This window comes from Herpailurus yagouaroundi, unplaced genomic scaffold (assembly GCF_014898765.1).
Source record: "Herpailurus yagouaroundi ecotype Mexico unplaced genomic scaffold, PumYag 162, whole genome shotgun sequence".
Lineage (NCBI taxonomy): Eukaryota > Metazoa > Chordata > Mammalia > Carnivora > Felidae > Herpailurus > Herpailurus yagouaroundi.
Genome location: NW_024412403.1, coordinates 52,170,804 through 52,183,601, shown reverse-complemented (window position 1 = coordinate 52,183,601; position 12,798 = coordinate 52,170,804).

Here is a 12,798-nt window from a genome sequence, read left to right as displayed (position 1 = left end):
TTTATTACCAAGGCTGACCACAATCCATAAACTGCCAGGGCACTCCCCATCCCTGCTCACAAATACGGGGAGTAGACAGACAGAGGATCCCCAGATTGACCCAGACAGACCCTGGGAGTATGCAGTGGCAACGTGGTCTCAGCTTGTTCTCATTCACTTCCAAGAGCAATGACCCCTTTTCCCCCTACATCAGTGTCGCTTTGTCCCTGTCCCCAGCATATGACGTGTCTGTCCTGGGGGAGAATAGTCCCAAAAGCCCAGATCTCTGCGTGTGCACCTCTCTGTCCACTGGGCAAAGCAAGGTGTGGTCTACCGGTTGCTACTCATGTGTGTGCTGTTCAAACAGTATTAAATTATGCAAGCCCCTGTGGGCCCTCCTTCCCACCCCCCCCTTATTTATACCAAAACTCTAGTTTTGAAGTTGTATTTTTTAATATAATTTATTGTCAAATCGGCTAACATACAGTGTGTAAATTGTGCCCCTGGTTTTTGGGGTAGATTCCTGTGGTTCATCTTTTACATACAACACCCAGTGCTCATTCCAACAAGTTCCCTCCTCAATAACCCTCACCCACTTTCTCCTCTCCGCCCCCCGCACCCATCCACCCTCAGTTTGTTCTCTGTATTTAAGAGTCTCTTATGGTTTGCCTCTTTCCCTCTCTGTTTGTAACTATTTTTTCCCCTTCCCTTCCTCCATGGTCTTCTCAAGATCCAAATCTGAGTGAAAACATAAGATATCTGTCCTCTGACTGACTTATTTCACTAAGCATAATAACTTCCAGTTCCATCCACATTGGTGCAAATGGCATGATTTCATTCTTTCTCATTGCCAAGTAGTATTCCATTGTATATATAAACCACATGTTTATCCATTCATCAGTTGATGGATATTTAGAATCTTTCCATTATTTGGCTATTGTTGAAAGTGCTGCTATAAACTTTGGGGTACACATGCCCCTATGAATAAGCACTCCTGTATCCTTGGATAAATTCCTAGTAGTGCTATTGCTGGGTCGTAGGGTATTTCTATTTTTAATTTTTGAGCAACCTCTGTTTTCCAGAGCGGCTGCACCAGTTTGCATTCCCACCAACAATGCAAGAGGGTTCCCATTTCTCCACATCCTCGCCAGCATCTGTAGTTTCCTGAGTTGTTAATTTTAGCCAATCTGACCCGTGTGAGGTGGTATCTCAGTGTGGCTTTGATTTGCAGTTCTCTGATGAGCAGTGTTGAGCATCTTTTCATGGTCTGTTGGCCATCTGGATGTCTTCTTTGGAAAGGTGTCTATTCATGTCTTCTGCCCATTTTTCACTGGATTATTTGTTTTTCGAGTGTTGAGTTTCATATGTTCTTTACTGATTTTGGATACTAACCCTTATCCAATATGTCATTTGCAAATATATTTTCCCATTCCGTCGGTTGCCTTTTAGTTTTGTTTATTGTTTCCTGTATTCATGATATGAATTTCTTATGGCTCTTCAGGATGATGTGTCCTTTCCTCATGCTTCAGTTTGTCCCACATGCTTGCGTTTTAGGTACTTGCCAAGAGATCAAGCGATTGATACAGCTTTAGAAAAGCTCATAAAAGGGTTTGGTTGCTGATAATATCCACTTTGCAGCTAAAGAGAAGGTTGATGTGAAGAGGTCATGCACATACTTATAATATTAGGCATTTCCATAGACTAGCTTCACAGGACAGATATCCTAACACCTTCCTTTCATTCTCTAAACCAATGTATTATGTGAAAAAAAAAAAGTAAAAGAAAACAAATTAGAGTATTCCAGGACTCTTCTTATTACTCCTTTTTCTCTTGTCTATGTATATTACTTATGGAAGACAAATAACCTTCATCTTGAACCTTCTTACCTATCCATAATCCTGACATAGGACAGTTTGCCAATCTGTCGTAATATCTGCAATTTGCACTGCTATCCATATATAAATCCTGTATCCATTTGCTCCTCAGTAAATAGAGTCCTCTACCCCCAACCCTGCCAGCTGTTCTCCTGGCCTCCACTTAAGTCCTCCAATTTGTTCTGTACATCAAGGGCAGAATATATTTACCTAAAGTGTAAATACATATATGTCATTTGTTTGTTGAATATCCTTTATTGGTTCACCTGGTAACCTAGTAAACTAATAAAAATTGCACAGGAAATGAAGAATGACCATCAATCTAGTTTTATCTTTTCTTCCTAAGTAACTGAGGTATACCTGTTTACACATAAGATTTGCTTATCCTTAGATACGTATACTATTTACAATACAGCGATAGTGCCAAGAAGTGGATGGACTTGAGCATTACGTTCCATAATCTCCATTAATCCTCGCATTACAATACTTCAGAATATACAGTCTGTGTAAATACAGAGTAATTGCTTTGCTCAGGCAGTTCAAAACAAATCTTATAATCCTCTCCTTCAAACCAGATTGGCAACCTCAGATAACTCACCACCTGGGATTGTTAAATCTCACAAAAATTGGAACTCTTAGCCAATATCAAAGTTTACTAATAATTTCAAAATTAAAAAAGTGTCAGTTATTTTCAAATACAACCTCTCTGTAGAGAATGTGAGTGACTAATTAAAGTACATAGAGAAAAAGAAACCTTCACATAGGTGAAGAAGTGTGGAGAAGTACAAGACTCCTCATAGTGCTCCCTAGATTGATTCTTGCTGTATTAGCATGTTTTCTGGTTTGGTTTTTAACATCTGTGATTCCTGCATGTGGGTCATCATTTACACAAAAGGGAGCTATTTTGTTCATGAAACATCTATAAGTTATATGCTGGTAATTATATAGTTTATATTACATTTATCAAGGCATTACACAATAAATCCTAAAATAACATGTTTATTCTCAACAAACCATACTGAACAGGCTGGGCACATCTTGGAAAAGCATTTCTTTTTTTCAATTTTTATTTATTTTTGAGAGAGAGAGAGAGAGAGAGAGGATGAGCAGGGGAGGGGCAGAAAGAGATGGAGACATAGAATCTGAAGCAGGCTCCAGGCTCTGAGCTGTCAGCACACAGCCCAACACAGGGCTTGAACCCACAAACCATGAAATCATGACCTGAGCTGAAGTCGGGCGCTCAACCAACTGAGCCACCCAGGCGCGCCTGGAAAAGCATTTCTAATCTGAGGATTCTCCTGTTACCAAGTATCACACATGTGCGATTATCAGGACTGAAATTAGCATGTTTGCAAAGAGATTGGATCAGGTCACTTTTCCTTTTTCTTTTTTGCAGCATCCCTGCAGATAAGGAGAGACAATGTACTCTTATTTCCAACATTTTGTTTTCCACACACTATCTCCTAATATGTAGTAATTTCATAGCATACATGGTTCATTATAAGTATTTGTTTACCTGTCCATCCCACTGCCATTAATTATGATATACATAAAATTTGACAGCATATAGTTTTGTATAGGTGCTTTAAAAATCTATAATTGCATGATCCTTAGGATCACAAAATTTAACTAGCTGGAGTAACAGGATGAATGTAGACCCTGTATGTCATTTCTGATTTTTATAGCACTATTTGCTCTTATTTCTAGACTACTTTGGGATTTATTTAATATAAAGTGATTATAGAAGTTATTAAGCACATGGGTCATTTATTTGTCAGTTATATTCAAATATTTTAAAAGAAGAGCTCCCACATTTAGAGAGGGAAACTGCCTTTAAAATGGTATATGTATAGGAAGAAAAAAACCTCTACATTTTCGTATCAAGTCATATTTTCTTAATGATACTTGTCTGCCCTGTGTTCTAAGGTTGTGTTTCTGATTTATAATGCAAAATGGGTAGGGATAACCTCTTTGTACTAGCAGTAATATCCATGTAGATCTTTTCCTTTTTCATCTTTTTTTTGTCCTTGATAAAAACAAAACTCATGATATTTGAACTCAAGTATTTTAACTGAGAGAACTTATTGTTTCAAAAAACCCCATGCTCCAGTAAAACATTACTATAAGAAAGGAAACTCATTGATTTGACAAGTTCCTTGTTAATATAAAATCATTTAAAATTTCTTTTTCTTAAAAAAAACCCTTCAAATTACTGCTTTGATTTACCACCACATTTTGAATAATGCATTTGCAAAGAACTTGTAATACTTGTCAAAAGTAGAGTATTTTGTTGTTTATTATTTTATCCCAATTTACATAATTACTTGGTAAACTTCTGTTTTTGTTTTTCTTAATATATATTGGTTCACAACTTTTCATTAAATTCATTTGGGTACCTATATATGTGTATACATATACATATACACACATATGTATGTGTGTATGTAATATATAGGCATATATGTTTAATATTAAAATATGGGTTTATACATTGAAACATATTTCTAATATGAACTCATTAAACTAAACCATTTTATTGAGCAGGAAACTGTCCCTGGATTTTAATATTCAATCAATAATTCTGTCAAACTGAATAGAACATTCTTTAGCAAGTGTTCCTAAGAAGCCTTGTTTTCAGTTAGAGACATTATTTTGTTTCCATAGTAGTATAAAATAAACAGTTTTACTTTTGTTTCACATTAATTCTTTGTAATTTTTTTCTTATTCTCATTTTAAAATGAGGGACTTTGGTTAGCTTATAATGAAACTTGTGGTTATTTTGATTCTCAACTATTGGTTTATGTTATTTTTCTGGTCACAATTTGATAGAGTTTAGTCTCTGTGCCTCTTCATAAAGGCCCAAAGAACAACCTCTGGAAAATAAAAAGATTTGTTTTGAAGCTTTACACATAAGTACTATGGCTTATCAAATCTATTGAGATCCCAATCTCCTTAATATTATAAATGAATAAGCCAACTATTTAAATAAGTAATCAAGAGCTCTTTGGTTAGATGTCATTAACAGGCAAGAGGGTGGGGAGAGAGGGCAACTGAGAGAGGGAGAGATGGGAGAGGAGACCAGATGAGAAGGGAGGAAAGGAGGGGGAGGGAAGATTAGGCAGGAAGTAAGAAAAGTGAACAGACCTGAGAGAAAACAGGAGAAAAATGAACAATTCCTATATAATTAGTAATTCAAACTAAACTATGACTAAAATCTCAGAAGAAAAAAAAATTCAAGGCACAAAACCAAGTTTCCTCTTTTTTGGCTAATTGTCCTTGCTAAGCTGATGCAGAGAAGAACTGTATTTCTATGCAGAAGGCATACGAGTGAAAAAGTAGGCGATGTATTGAGGTGTTATATCTAAGATTTTCAACATGGAGTGTATATATTCTGAAAAGCAGTAATATATCCCTGATGCCTTCACATGGATGATGGATGATATCCCTTGAATCAGCAAAACAGATGCACGCATCCTTTTCAAAACTTAATGCAACTTAAAAAATGCAAGATCTAACTCCTGGTAATTTAGCAGCTTAGCACACCTTTGAGACAGGACAAAACGAATGAGAAGGCAAAGTAGATTTTATAATATTTTTTCCCTTTTTTTCACTTAAAAAATAATTATGTAAGTATAGTTGACATGCAATGTTATCTTAGTTTCAGGTGCACAACAATGATTCCACAATTCTATACATTAGAAAAAGCTTACCACACTTAGGTATAGTTACCATCTGTCACCATACAATGTTATTACAATATTATTGACTATATTCCTTATGCTGTACTCTTCATCCCCGTGAGTTTTTTGTTTTATAACTGAAGTTTGTACCTCTTAATCCCCTTCATCTATTTTGCCCATCCCCTTACCCCCCTTCCCCCCCAGCAACCACCAGTTCTCTGTGTTTATGAATTTTTTTGTTTGTTTTTTGTTTGTGTACTTGTTTTGTTTTTTAGATTTCACATATAAGTGAAATCATATGGTATTTGTCTTTCTCTGATTTATTTGTTAGCATAGTATATATGATAATATATTTTAGAAGGCTCTTCGTTCCTTTTGTTTTCAACCTCGTAATTGTGTATTATAGCAAAACATCAGTTTTGTTAAGATATTTATGATAAGCTTTTGAATTTTTCAATGTCTTTCATCTAAAAGAATTAGGTGGTACTTTGCACATGAGGGGATATTTGTCTTAACCACCCCTCAAGTGAAGTTATCCTTAGTTGTACAATATAAATTTCTTTCCAAGTACATTTCAGTGCTTTGAAGACTAACCCTGAAGTTTGAAATCACAGCAGGACTTTTACTGGATACAATGTTATTGTCTATCTTGGAGTACCATCTGAGCACCAAAGCTAAAATTATTCTATATACTGAAAATTGTATTGGTTTATCTGGCTAAAAGAGTATGATTAAATATTCACTATTTCATTAATTATCAGCCAAACTAGCATGATCCAAGTAGAAGAGATAAATAGGTATATTAACCACTATTACAGGAGGTGCATCTGTATCTTTTGGTCTTTGATTGTACCTAAAAATACATGTTTTTTTCCACAAATATTCCTAAAACACATTTTGGCGAATATGATCTGTAAATATCTTTCCTCATGACAAGTATATAAAACTATTTGTTATGTTTTCTGAACCAGTAACAAAGTTGTTAAAGGTATATATTCAAATTTTGTAGCACAAAGACCATGGCAAATAATTGAGTTTGTTGTCTTTTTCAGCTTATGCTAACAAATGGAAATTTCATCATCTAACATTCATAGTTACTTCTAGTTTATAGTTTACCTTATAAACTAACTAGAGAGTAATACAATAATGGCGTTTTTATCATCATGGTCTACTGTCTTTCCAAGTAACGTTTTATTGAAGTCTTAATGAAATTTATCTGTTTTCCTTACATTTGTAGATCACTAGAACCTTAATATATAATGAGTATGCAACATAGGAAGACATATCTGAGAAATACAGAGGATTAGCTAAATTGAAATATGTTGAATCCAGCTTTTTTAATCTGTATTTATTAAATATCATGTCGTCTTTCACTTCTATTAAGCCTTTTAATATATCAGCACCAGTAATCCACTGACCTGTCTTTCCCAGGAAGTTATCTATAACACCTTTGGATACATGCCCATTAAGATTACCTCCCTCCCTCCCTAGGCAATTAAAATGAACATTTTTCTAGTGATGAGATTTTTACTCCTACTATGATGGAATACAGTTTGATATTTATTATCCATGAAACCAGAATGAGTTTTAAACTAGATAAAACATGTTCATCTCTTCTTAATTAAAAAAAAAAAAAAACAACACTTTTTTTTTCAGTTTTCTATTTCCTGTGTGCATATTGCAGAATATATACCAAACTACCTTCTGTTCAGTTATGTTGTGATTACTAGATTCTTCTTATACATGCCCATTAAGTTTATTCCCTCACTTAATATATATTTTAATGTGATCACAGTGGGTCTCCATGGTGTTTTCAGATTATATAACAGTTGTTTAATAAAAGATTCTGATTCTCCAAATTTGACAGAATGCTTTTGACAGTATCACACTTACACCAAACCAGTAGAAAGCCAGATATATGCTATTCCTTTAGAAGCCATGTCATTTATGCTAGTTCTTACAGAGACATCAGACATTTCTGCCCATAATGAACTAGGGACGGTAGTTGGTGATTGCTCATTGACATGAATGAGACAGGCCTCCTGGAAGCCATTTTGGTTTCCTTGCTTCCTTTTGTGTGGACAGAAAAATCTAATTTAAGACCTAGAAGTAAATGAATCCTTGTCATTTTATTTCCTGATTCATCATCTTATATTAGATAGACTTGGAGTTATATTCAAAATGATATTATGTAACTCAATGAAGCACAGCATAACCTGTCATATCCTAATATAATAAGATATGATGTATTGGAAATCATTTAAAACAATCACTTCATTTCAGGTTGGGTACCTACTATCGATTCATGTGGATTCTTATCCTGAATTAATTTTGATAAGAGTGAACAATGCTATTAGGATGAAAACTCATCTCAAATCTTTGTAAGTTGACTGAATGTTTTCATGTATTTGCTACAGCTTTATTAGTCCCTTGGGTGGATGTAATCGCCCATTTTAATAATAGAAGTACTTTGTATACGTTCCTCCTAGTCACCTTTTCTTATTTTTTTTGCTGTACATCCTTCTTTATTTTAATTTTTCTATAGACATTTGAATGAACATGGAAAAAAAATCAGTAAAGAGAACAGTGAGGACATGCCATATATAAATGTTATTTAGAGATTTTTTATTTCACTGTTTTTTTCATGTTTATTCATCTATTTTGAGAGAGGGAGAGAGTGCAATCAGGAGAGGGACAGAGAGAGAGAGAGAGAAAGAGAGAGAGAGAGAGAGAAAATCACAAGCAGGCTCTGTACTGTCAGTATGGAGCCCACTGTGGGACTCAGTCCCATGAACTATGAGGTTATGAATTGAGCCAAAATCAGGAGTCTGATGATCAACTAACTGAACCACCCAGGCATACCTATTTTGGGATTTATTTTAACTATTGGAATCTTATTTGACTTAGGATTGTGTGAGGATGCATACTATATCCACATAATGTCTAAGTTGTTAGTAAAATTGTAAATCTCTTTAAAAAGAAGAGCTAGTGCAATGTAATACTCCTGGCTAAATTTAAGAAAATATATTATAAACAATTTAGTATTGTATTTTACAAAAAAATATGTAAGCTATTAAATTCTTTGCTTATATGAATGAAACTTAGCAACTTTTTAGTTGGCCTTTCCCATGTGGAACAAAAGTGCAAAAGAGTGCTTGAAGGATAGTGATATTTCTCAAAGATTACTTTTTGGGTTTTATTTTGGTTTAGTTTGTTAATTTTTTTCCCCATGAAGGGAAAAGACAGGCGACTCTTCTCCTGCATGTGACATAATCCATATTAAGATAGGTATTTCCTGAATTTCTAGAAGTGAAGATGAAATTCAATAGGTCTGTGTCGATTTTAGTCTTGTTCCTGATTTTCAGGTGTTTTCTTCTGATATCTTTAAAGATAAACTTCTTTACTGAAAAAGCATAAAGCCTAACATAGTACTATGTCTATTTGGGAATGTGTACCTAGAATATAAAGTTTCTCAAGTTTCTTCAAAAATAGAAACTATAGAAACTAAAGTCTGGTGTTTTTAAATTTTTTTGGACACATAAACAGATTCTGTGGTCTTTATATATTGTTCTTTATCCAGTAAAATTTACTTTATCCAGTAAAATGATACTATTAAAATAGATAGATACAAGGCCTGAGGTGAATTTATCTCCTCCTAAGTGATCCCATTAGCATAAATTCTCTAGGGACCCACCACAGGCCAGCTCTTTAGCATAAACTATCAAGTGTGGTTCCCAGGGGTCCACTGTGAATAACAAAGATAACTGGAAATTTATAAAAATTTTGTATCATTTCATTGTGAAAATTTCAAGGGTTTAGAGGCTTCCTACCATAAGCAAGGGACAAAGACCAATTTTTTTTTATTATTGTACAAGAAATATTTACTAGCTTTGACAAATTGGGAAAGAAATTTAACTTTTGTTCCTCAGTTTCATCCCTCCAATATGCCGATAATATTGGTACTTATGTCAAGGAGCTATTGTGAAGTTTAGATAAGTTAATATGTATAATATACAGTTATACATATGCAAAACATTAGGAATGGTGCCTGGCATATATAAGCTCTATTAAACTGTTAATAATTATACTAATTATTATATTTATTTCATAATAATGAATATTATCATTTCCTAAGATAAAGTGATTTTTCTCCATAGTCAAATGCAATGCAAATAAATAGGATAACACCAAAATTTCTCTTTTAAAGTAAGTGAATTTGGTTAAAGGAAATATCTTGTGAAGAATTTATAATTTCTATTCATTAGAAAAAGTAATCATCGTAAGTCCTTAATACAAATATTTGTATTAACATATACCTATATATATGTCTATGGATGCACATATTAACATACACATCTGTGTTATCCATCTCTATGATTATAACAATAAAAAAACCTCATCCCAGATGCAAAACATCCTAACAAATAGTACCACAGAGGAAAGATCTTACATCTAGACCAGGTGACTGTTTTTGAAGACTCTTTGAAGCTATCATTTTATGCTATTCTTTTGTGGCTTCATTTAGAAGTAAATGATAAGAGTATTATCAATTTTTGAATTTTTAACTAAAGTAAATATTTAATTGTTGTGAAATTTCTAGTCAGTTAAATTTCATTCAATAGCCAAATTATGGAAAGAGACCAAATGTCCATTAACTGATGAATGGATAAAGAAGATGTGGTATACATATGCAATAGAATACTACTTGGCGATGGAAAAAAATGAAATCTTCCCATTTGCAACAATGTGGATGGAACTGGAGGGTATTGTGCTAAGTGAAATAAGTCCGAGAAAGACAGATCTCATATGTTTTCACTCATATGTGGAATTTGAGAAACTTAAAAGCCCATGGGGGGAGGGAAGGAAAAATAAGTTATAAACAGAGAGGGAGGCAAACCATTAGAGACTCTTAAAAACAGAGAATAAACTGAGGGTTGATGGTATTGGGGGTTGGGGGGGCAGGGAAAATGGGTGATGGGCATTGAGGAGGGCACTCATTGCAATGAGCACTGGGTGTTGTATGTAAGTAGGGAATCTACTCCTGAAGGCAAGACTACACTGTATACACTGAATGTTAGCTAACTTGACAATAAATTATTTAAAAAAATAAAAAATAATAACATTCATTCAAAAGGCACTATTTTTATGATCTTTGTTTTCTAAGGCAACGTTTTATTTTTCTTTCATTTTGACATTTCTTACCTTTTGATATAGTTAACTTCAATGATGCTATGTAAATATGAAAATAATTTTGTCAACGAATGACTGAATGATAATGCTGAAAATTGGAAATACTTAGTTTTTGTATCTTGACAATGAGAAACATACCATATTGAACAGAATTTGCTTGCCTTTGCAGTTTCATCAGCCTAGGTTTCATGAGCATCAGCATTCTGTAGGGAGGCTAGCAAGGAGGCTATTACCTCTATAAACGAAAAATTATTTATAGTCTTATTTTCAACTTACATGGAGATGTTGAAGAAGCTTCATTCTGGCAAGATTTAACTTCATTATATTTTTTCCATTTCCCAATTTATGCTCTCTATATTAAAATTTAACAGCTTATTGCCTTTCTCCACCCCTGATATGTAAGATTCCAGGACATTTTACCATACACTTGTTTTTCATAACAGACACAATTCCATCAACCCTATTAATTTTAGAGTCTTTCTATATTCTTCAAAACTTGCAGTATTTTTATATTTTATCATTTTTAAATTATCAGAAAAAAATGTTTTCATTGCTTAGGGGAAAACAAAATCTTCTTAACCTGTGCAAGACAACTTTAATAATGTACATTGAAGCAAATTTAGGAGGTGAAGGTTAGCAAGAGCAAAGTTTGGGACCTGCACTTTATCAGAGAAACTTTCTTTTTTTAAATAAGCTGCCTGTGTATTTCTGTTTCTTACAATCTAAATTATCATTATAACTTTTTCTATTTATTTTTGTTTTAACATTTTAAAATGATATGGAGGCTTCCAATATATGTTATAATAACTGATATCTAATATCTCATACTATCTTTTGAATATAGGCATGAAAACACATAGATTTAACTACCCAGAATACAGGTATATCAGTGAATTATAGGTCAGGAAGCTTGGGGAAGTGGAAGCTGTGGACTCAGGCAGAAAACCAATAGAATCCAAGGAATATTCTGTAGAACATTTTAAGTTTTCCCACCTTTGTATATCATCATTATATCAAAGAGATGGTGCTTTGCCTACTGAAAGGAAGTGACACTTTTCACTAATGTTCACAATTAGTTTGCTAGGTCATTAGGGATTTTTCACCCTGCACTGTAATCCATCATTATCTCTGACAACAAATATGTAAGTGTAAATTTCAGACATGTTATCTAAACAATTATGGAAGTGAATAATGAGTGAAGTTGCACATTGGGAGAAGTTAGCAAAAGTAAAGTAGTAACCTTTAAGGAGTCATCAGATTATCAGAGGGACATATTTTGCCCTAAATTCATTCTCTAACATATTAAAATGCTGGGCACAAGCTAGTTCAAATTATAGGCCTTATAATATCATGCAAATGGAAAGTAAGTATCTGCTTAAGTCATCACATTTCTGGGAGCTAACTGATTTAAAACAAAACGAACAAAAAAACCACCAGAAATTTGGCTAAGGGAGGTGCATAAAATTGAGCCTTCTAGTTGAAAATGTGAGAGGGAGCTTGTAATGATAAATAAGTAAACAAGAAAGAAAGACTAAAGAAAATTACACTTCATTCTTTAGCAATAAATTGCAGACTTGAATAAATGTACTCTCATTTAAGGACCAGTAACAGCCATGAAATATTCCTAACTTAAAAAAAAAAAAAAAAAAAAAAAAAAAGGAACATAGCACGACTTCCAACCAGAGACAAAGAGTTTACTTTTCACAAATGTATTATGTAGAAATTAGCAGTAATGTGGATAATTTGTAGGCTAAATAACAGTGAAGCATATTGGAGCACATATTAGAGTTAAAAACTTCTGTAATCAATGTTGTAGAGTACTACCAGATTTCCCCTTCAGGAGGGAGGTGTTCATTACCCCCGCCTTCTAGGAGTGTTGTCTACTGATAGCTCACAGCTAAGTCTCTTCCTAGGACCTGACCCAAAGAATCTGCTTCTCAGGGGAATGCATCACCTGCAGGGAGGCTGCCCACATTTAATGACTGATCCATGCAAGAGTACAAATTTCATCATGTTTGCCTTGGTTGCAACAATTCTGAAGGGACGTCTTAACTTCAGAGCTCTCTGTGGGATCA